Source organism: Ixodes scapularis, unplaced genomic scaffold (assembly GCF_016920785.2).
Source record: "Ixodes scapularis isolate PalLabHiFi unplaced genomic scaffold, ASM1692078v2 PGA_scaffold45__5_contigs__length_3442486, whole genome shotgun sequence".
Classification (NCBI taxonomy): Eukaryota; Metazoa; Arthropoda; class Arachnida; order Ixodida; family Ixodidae; genus Ixodes; species Ixodes scapularis.
The window spans coordinates 1,408,686-1,416,521 of record NW_024609874.1 but is presented as its reverse complement, the minus strand read 5'-3'; the positions used below and the strand labels follow the sequence as shown (position 1 = coordinate 1,416,521).

Genomic DNA, 7,836 nt, shown 5'->3' with positions numbered 1-7,836 from the left:
AGTAATCGAACGCATTAATGCCTCAGAATGGGTGTCACCGATAGTAGTCGTCCAGAAGAAGGACGGCAGTATCCGCATGTGTGTTGACCTTCGTGAAGCGAACAAAGCGGTCGTAATCGACAGCTACCCGCTTCCACACATTGAAGAGTTGCTCAACGCCCTACATGGAGCGCAGCGTTTTTCCAAATTAGATCTCGCTGCCGCATACCATCAAGTCCCATTACACCCGGATAGTCGGGATTTGACAGCGTTTATTACGCATGAAGGACTGTTTCGCTTTAAGCGAGTGTGTTTTGGATTAGCCTCAGCGCCAGCCACATTTCAGCAGATGATGGCGAAGATATTACAGGGCTGCAAAGGAGTGCTTTTCTACCTCGATGATGTGGTTGTCTACGGTAAGAACCAGCAGGAGCACCTGGAACGCCTGAAAGAAGTGCTCGTGCGCATATCTGAGGCTGGTATGAAACTCAACAACAAATGCGTGTTTGACGTAGGAGAAATTTCGTTCTTGGGGCACAAAGTTAGTGCTGCGGGGATTTCACCCCTTCAAAACAAAGTCGACGCTATTCGTGCGGCACCCATTCCCACGGACCTAAAGCAGTTGCGGTCATTCCTAGGAATGGTTGAATATTATTCACGCTTTATACCGCGCCTGGCTTCTGAAGTGGAACCGCTTCGAACGTACTTGAGGAAGGACACCCCGTTCATCTGGGACCAGGCAGCAGATCGAAGTTTCAATCGTGTGAAAACGCTGCTGTCCTCTGCAAGAACGTTAAAGATGTTTGACCCAGAGCTGCCTATCATCGTAGCTACGGATGCTTCAGCTTATGGAATTGGAGCAGTGTTGCAGCAGCTTCACGGACAAGACATTCACCCGATTGCTTTCGCATCACGAACGCTGACTGCCGCAGAAAGGAAGTACTCTTCGGGTGAACGAGAGGCCCTTGCGTGTCTGTGGGCCTGTGAAAAATGGCACACATATCTCTGGGGTCGCCAATTCACTCTGCGCACAGACCATCAAGCTCTCGTCGCTCTTTTGGCCACAAGAGGGACCGGACATCGCCCACTCCGGATCACTCGGTGGTCGACCCGGTTGCTGAACTATAACTTTCAAGTACAGTACCAGCGTGGCGCAGAGAATCAAGTAGCTGACGCTCTCTCCAGACTTCCGGTACCGGAAGATGAGGGAGGGACAGCATTTGACGAGCAGATTGTGTCTTTCACCGCTCTGAACGACGAATGCATATCAAAAGCTCAACTCCAACAGGAAACGGCGGATGACCCCCAGCTGACTGTAGTGATGTCTTATGTCATGTCGGAATGGCCACCATCTAGGGCGTTGTCTTCCGACGAAGCCATATTCCACGCCACTAAAGAGACACTCTCTGTACACGACGGTCTCCTGCTGCGCGGGGAACAGTTCGTCGTTCCTACCAGTATGAGAAATGCTCTCATCGGCCGAGCACACGAGGGCCACCCTGGCATCGTCAGGAGGCAGACTCGCCTTCGCGAACTATATTGGTGGCCCCGCATGAATGCGGAGGTGAAAATGGCAGTCCAAGCCTGCGGTGTTTGTAGCTCGGCTGACAAGAGTGCAAAGACATCGCCAACACCTTTGCAACCCGTGCCCTTGCCAGAGCGACCATGGTCAAAGCTCGGCATCGACATCGTTGGCCCATTTGAAGCTTCGCCACCAGCGTATCGGTACTGCATCACGCTCGTGGATTATTTTTCAAAGTGGCCTGAAGTCCATTTTTGCTCCAACGTCACGACAAGCACGGTGACCGGTTTCCTGAAGCTCGTCTTTTCTCGGGAAGGATACCCCGACACCATTGTGTCTGACAATGGACCTCAATTTTCTTCTGCAGAATTCGAGAGCTTCCTGGCTAAGCGAGGTATTAACCATCACCTGGTCTCTGTGTATTATCCACAAGCGAACGGGCAAGTAGAACGATTTAATCGTACCTTCAAGTCGTTCTTACAGTGTGCTGCACTAGAGAAGCGTCCAATCCACTCTGCCGTTCTGGATTACTTGTGCGTGTATCGTTGTACGCCGCACGCAACGACAGAACTGTCTCCTGCGGTTCTGCTACATGGACGCAAGCCACGCAACCGGCTTCACATCATTGGCCTTTCTCCATCGCAGTTCTTGAAGAACCCATTTGAGGAGCTGCAGCGTCTGCGGTGCCGAGTGCAGCGGGGACAAGAGCACAGCAAGCGCTACACAGACAGACGGCGAGCTGCCAAAGTTCCGACATTCCAGGTCGGCGGATGGGTGCGCGTCAGGAAGCCAGGAAAGGTAAAGAAGGGAGACCAAGCTTTTGGTCCGGCAATGAAAATGGTGGAGCGTGTCGGTCGATGGACCTTCAAGCTTCAGGACGGTCGGATCTGGAACGCCTCCAAGCTTACAGCGGCAACGGCTCCACCTGGCCCAGATAACGTTGAGAAGTCGTCGCAAGCAACGACACAGTCTTTTGAGCGCCGTCGTACACAGGGATTTCTCAGAAAGACCTCTAGAAGCCAGCGTCCTCATCATGAGTGGCGGCCAAACAGATTAAAGCAGGCTACTCAGTGGCAGCAGCAGCAGCTAAGGCCACATACGCCTCCGCCTTTTCCACCTCCACGGGGACAAGATGAGGATGGAGACGAAGCGTGCCCAGGTACTCCAACCGGTCTTTTTGACTCTCGACAGGGTGCCGTGACGGTGCCACCAAGTACACACCAAAGAGTGAGGTTGCCACCGGAAATTCCCGTTCCCTCAGTGGATGCTACGATTCCCCCAGTGCCAGTTTCCGTTCCCCCAGTGGAGGAGCTTCGGCGATCGACCCGAACTCGCCGACCACCGGTTCGGTTTAGAGATCTGAGTCTCTGACCCGCGGTGACAGACGTGACAGTTGACTATATTTGTCTTGGGGCGAAGAGAAGTTTACATATTTCTTTAACGCTTATTATCCGAAGTGCAATTTATTGCTAGAATTCTGTAAATAACTTGCCGTAGTTTTGTAAATAAGTTGCTGGAATTCTGTAAATAACTTGCCGTAGTTTCGTAAATAACTTGCTGGAATTCTGTAAAAAGAAACTTTCTGACAGTGTTATTTGAGATATTGTGTACAAGAGTATGAGTGTTGAGTGCGAATGCTTTAAAAATAGCCTAGGCTAAGAGTCTGATAATGAATGCTTAACTTGAATTTCTTTTGAATTATGATTTGTGCATCTTTGCTTTGTATGTATAATATCTATGACTGGCTTTGTTATGTGCATTTTGTATAGTCGTTATTTCTCCAAAAGGGGAGGGGGGAAAATGTTGTGTTCTGCTATTTCTCTTTCACTTCTTCTTCTATGTATTGCCCTACCTATCTCACTTTAAGAATCCTATCCTCTTTCTTCTCTTCTTTTCTATGAGATAAAAGCAGTTCATCACGAGGCACCGGACGAGATGGTCGTTCTTTCATAGCGGTACGCTTGCTGCTGAATTCTACATCCTCCAGTAAAGTACACCCTATAGATCTCTGCAAAATTATTTATTCCTTTGACAATATCGTGCTCAGGTAGACGTCGGCTCAAAAAGAATTTTTCTTCTCCCCTTTTAGTTTTTAGCCCAGTTTACAGCACGTTCTTAAACTCTCGCTTTCTCTGCCGACCGCTAGCTGCACAATTTCACAAGGTTTCAGATCCCTCCGATGTGCGGTCCATTTACGCTGGCCAAAAAAAAAAACGGTGTTATTTTACATGCCAGGTACTGGACGCCCCTGAATACCCAGCTCCGAGGTGCCACTAAAACACAACTCTCCTGCCTTGAAAAAGCGAATCGGTACGCAATAGCAAGGTTTCAAAATACAAAGCTAAATGAGCTCACCTCTTCCAAGTGCACCAGCCAGAGAGATAATTCTGGAGGCTGATGCGTTCGAAATGCGAGCTTGCTCGTGACTGGGAGCTTTTTTGTTATTTATTTTGTGTTTAATGAAAGCTTCATAGTGAAAGAAGAACCGACATTTAACGCTGAAAATTACTGGGTTTTAGCTGTATGGAAGTATACCGAAATTGTAAGCGTTAAGATACCGTTCGGTTTACACTAAATGTGCAGTGCGACGGCCAACTAAAAAAAAGTAGCGCGCCTCACCAAACGACCGAACAAAAAAAATTGATTGATTTTGTAGCTTTGCAAGACACGCGCGTGAACCTCGATTAGAGCTGTTCACGCGCACTTCTTTCCACAACAATGCCACAATAAGTTGTCCACGGGCACCGTGGTAATTGGGGTGACTCCTGCCCATTTCTCCCTTCCAAAAACAAGTTGCATATATCCTCATTACCACAAAAGTCAACGCCGGCTCGAACGCCAGCCTGACTCACCGACGCATCCAATCCACGGGCAACGAGATTACATAACGGGTATTTGGGTAAAATTACAACCGGGTTTGTCGAAATGTAAAATAAGCCACGTATCGTCGAACGCTCCTTACGTCTTGATCAAGGTTTGAGGCATATACAAGGTGTCATAAAAGAAAATTTACACGGTCCTTTTTACCGCGAAAATAAACTAATCATCGCCGAACGCTCATACTCCGCCCAAAAGTAGAGCTCGAGCTCACAACGAGATGCCAAAGTTTCAGCCCGATCCGATAACTTAATCAAAAGTTATAAGTAATTTTCCGGAAATTTCAATGGAAAAATGGAGCCCATTTTCACCCGTTTTCGGTTTCTGGTGCCATAGAGCCCCATCTGTTCGAAAACTCTGTTGGCCGCCATTTTCCCATTGAAATATTTAGAAAATCAGTTATAACTTTTGATTAAGTCATCGGATCGGGCTGACACTTTGCCATCTGGTTGTGACCTCTAGCTCTACTTTTGGACGAATAATGAGCGTTCGGCGATGCCTAGTTTATTTTTGCGGTAAAAAAGACCGTGAAAATGTGTTTTTTTTGTGACACCCTGTACAATAGGTGGTGTCATGCGCGCGTCGCAGCCACTAGATAATTTCCTTTCCTCGCTCGGTTGCAAGCAACCCCAGCAGATGAGCCTTTGATAAGCGGCTAGTGGAATACACTGTTGCAGGGTTGGTTTCTCATGCTTCTCTGTGGGGGATACACGTCTTTTTAAAGTCGTTATCCGGGTGTGCCGCGTCCTGTACAACTTGGCGCTCGCGCTACACGCGTTGCTTATTGTGAATTCCACTGGTTGATCGGACGTTCTCTCCGAAATTCGCGAGGGAGGCGAAGATCCACTCCGTGGGACCCGCTGCAAAGGTAGATCATTTCTCGTTTCTGGAGAGACCCGTCGGAAACGGTTTGTCGTTCGAAATGACCTCTGTACGAACTTGACAAGCCCATTAACATTGAAGCCGACTGAGTTGTTTGGCTACCAATCAGTACGGTAACTGCCCAGGTGCGGAAGCAACACGCGACACATGCCGGGCGCATTCAGTCTCGTTCACAAAGTTGCGTTCGAGTGCGACTGCAACCACATGCGCCTCGTTAAGACTGCCTGCGTCGTGCTGTTGCTATTGTAAAACTTTCGGCGAGCCATCGGGGAGGCGCTGTGCTGCACGACACAACGTAGCGCACCGCGGTCGAAGCAAATGGGTGTACGAACCTCTATTCGTACCACAGTTGTATCGTGCAAGTCAAGTCTACGTTGAATGTAAACCGCATTGTCATCTTTCCTAAGAGATTAACATGAGCCACGTGCCTAGTACCTGCACTGGCCGCGTCGGCCTATATTACGAACTGCTTACCGAATAGACCTCGTTGTTGACTTGCTACAGCCTATCTGATACATGGTGTCAGAAGTGGGATGCCGTCCACGTCGGTGATAGCTCGAAGAAAAGAGCGGAACGCAGTAGTTTTCAACCCAATGGAACTCCTCAAGCCACCGGAGCCGCTGCTTCTATCCGGGAACGTTCCAAAAAACTGGGAGCTGTTTCGACAAATGTTCGAGCTGTTCCTGAAGGCAACGGCTTTACCAAAAGAACCAAGGTCTGAAGCCGTCAAGACCGCGCTGCTGCTGAGTGCTGCTGGGGACAACGTCTTGGAAATATTCAAAAATTTTCGTTTCGCCGAGGATGAAGTCCAGGAAGACTACGGAACGGTGGCGACCAAGTTTGAGGAGTACTGTCGCGAACAGCAGAATGAGGTCTATGAAAGGTACATATTGCGGACACGAATGCGAGTGGAGGCAGAGCCCTTCGAACATTTCTTGCGTGACTTGCGGAAACAAGCAGGCTGCTGCAACTTTGCGCAGTTAACCGACTCGGTTATCAGGGATCAGGTTGTGTTCGGAACAAATAATCCGAAGTTCCGGGAAAAAATGCTCAAGGAAAAGGACCTCACGCTGCTCAGGGCCAAACAGATCTGCAAAGCAGCGGAAGTATCGGCGCTGCAGAGCGAGCTGTTTGCGCAGGGGAAAAGCTCGTGGCGCCCGTGAAAAAGAGGCAGCCATACAAGTGTGGCAACTGCAACCGCCAGCATGAGCGTGGGAGATGTCCGGCATTTGGAAAATCGTGTTTTATGTGCAGAAGCACTAATCACTTTGCGGCGTGCTGCAAGAGAGACCCCCGTGTCGGAGAAATTCTCAATGACCACGACAACTTTGAGATTCTCGACGTGAAGATTTGTAGCGTCAGGAGCCAGGCAGATTGGATCATCAACGCAAGGGTGGCTGACCAGACAGTCTTCTTGAAGGTGGACAGGGGCTCTCAAGCTAACTTGCTGCCCAACTCTGTCTATCGAAATCGCATGGACAAGGCAAGCTTGACGCCAAGCAGCTCCGTGCTTCGAGCACACAACGGAGACGTCATCAAGCACATCGGCGTAGCCAGCCTACCAGTATTTGCGAACAGTCACTCGGGAGACATCGACTTCTGCATTGTCAAGAAAGGCAACCAGGCAATACTCGGACTGCTAGCAAGCGAGGCGCACGGACTTGTGTCTCGCTCTGTGGATTCTGTGAACAGCAGTGGCACCAACAGAATTGTAAAGGAATTTCACTCATTGTTCGAAGGCACAGGCTGCGTGACACGACAGTACCAGATGATCCTGCGAGAGGACGCGACACCGGTGGTCTAGCCGGCACGACGGGTGGCCCTGGCACTCCGAGAGCCCCTTCGAGAAGAGCTGGAGCGCATGGAAAGGGGGGGCATCATACAAAAGGCCAACAAGCCAACGGACTGGGTGAGTCCCCTCGTCCTCGTACGAAAAAAAGACGGAAAACTCCGCGTTCGCATTGACCCCAGACGTATTAACGATTGTCTAAAGCGCGAACACTGCCCGATGGCTAAGCGGAGGACATTGGGGCCGAACTAGTGGGGGCCAGACCCTTTTCCCGTCTCGACGCGAACTCTGGGCTCCAACAAATTTCCTTAGATGAGGCCACTTCGACCATTTGCACGTTCGGCACGCCTTTCGAGCGTTACCGGTTATTGAGGCTTCCCTTCAGGATAGCATCGGCACCTGAGGTTTTTCAGAAAACTGTAAGCGAAATCTTTGACTGGGCCCCGGGAGTACGTGTGTACATTGACGATATTTTGATCTGGGGAGCAACGCAAGAGGAACACGATGCGCGCCTCCGAAACGCATTGCAGTTGGCCAGGCGGGCTGGCTTGACCTTCACTGCCGACAAGTGCAAGTTTGGGCTAACGGAGATCCACTACTTGGGCGACGTCATAAGCCAGGAAGAGATAAGGCCAAGCTCCGCGTTAGTCACGTCGCTAGGCGAAATGTCGTTCCCCAGGGACAAGGGGGCCGTGCATAGAATGCTTGGAGTAGCCAATTACTTTGGAAAGTACTTACCGAATTTAGCGGCAAGAACAAAACTTTTGCGTGGTCTCATTCAAAAAGA

At 49.9% G+C, this 7,836-nt stretch overlaps 1 pseudogene; it reads left to right on the top strand.

The window, feature by feature from the left end:
- Positions 1–6,258: 6,258 nt before the first annotated feature.
- Positions 6,259–7,163, top strand: LOC121837526 (annotated as a pseudogene).
- Positions 7,164–7,836: the final 673 nt, after the last annotated feature.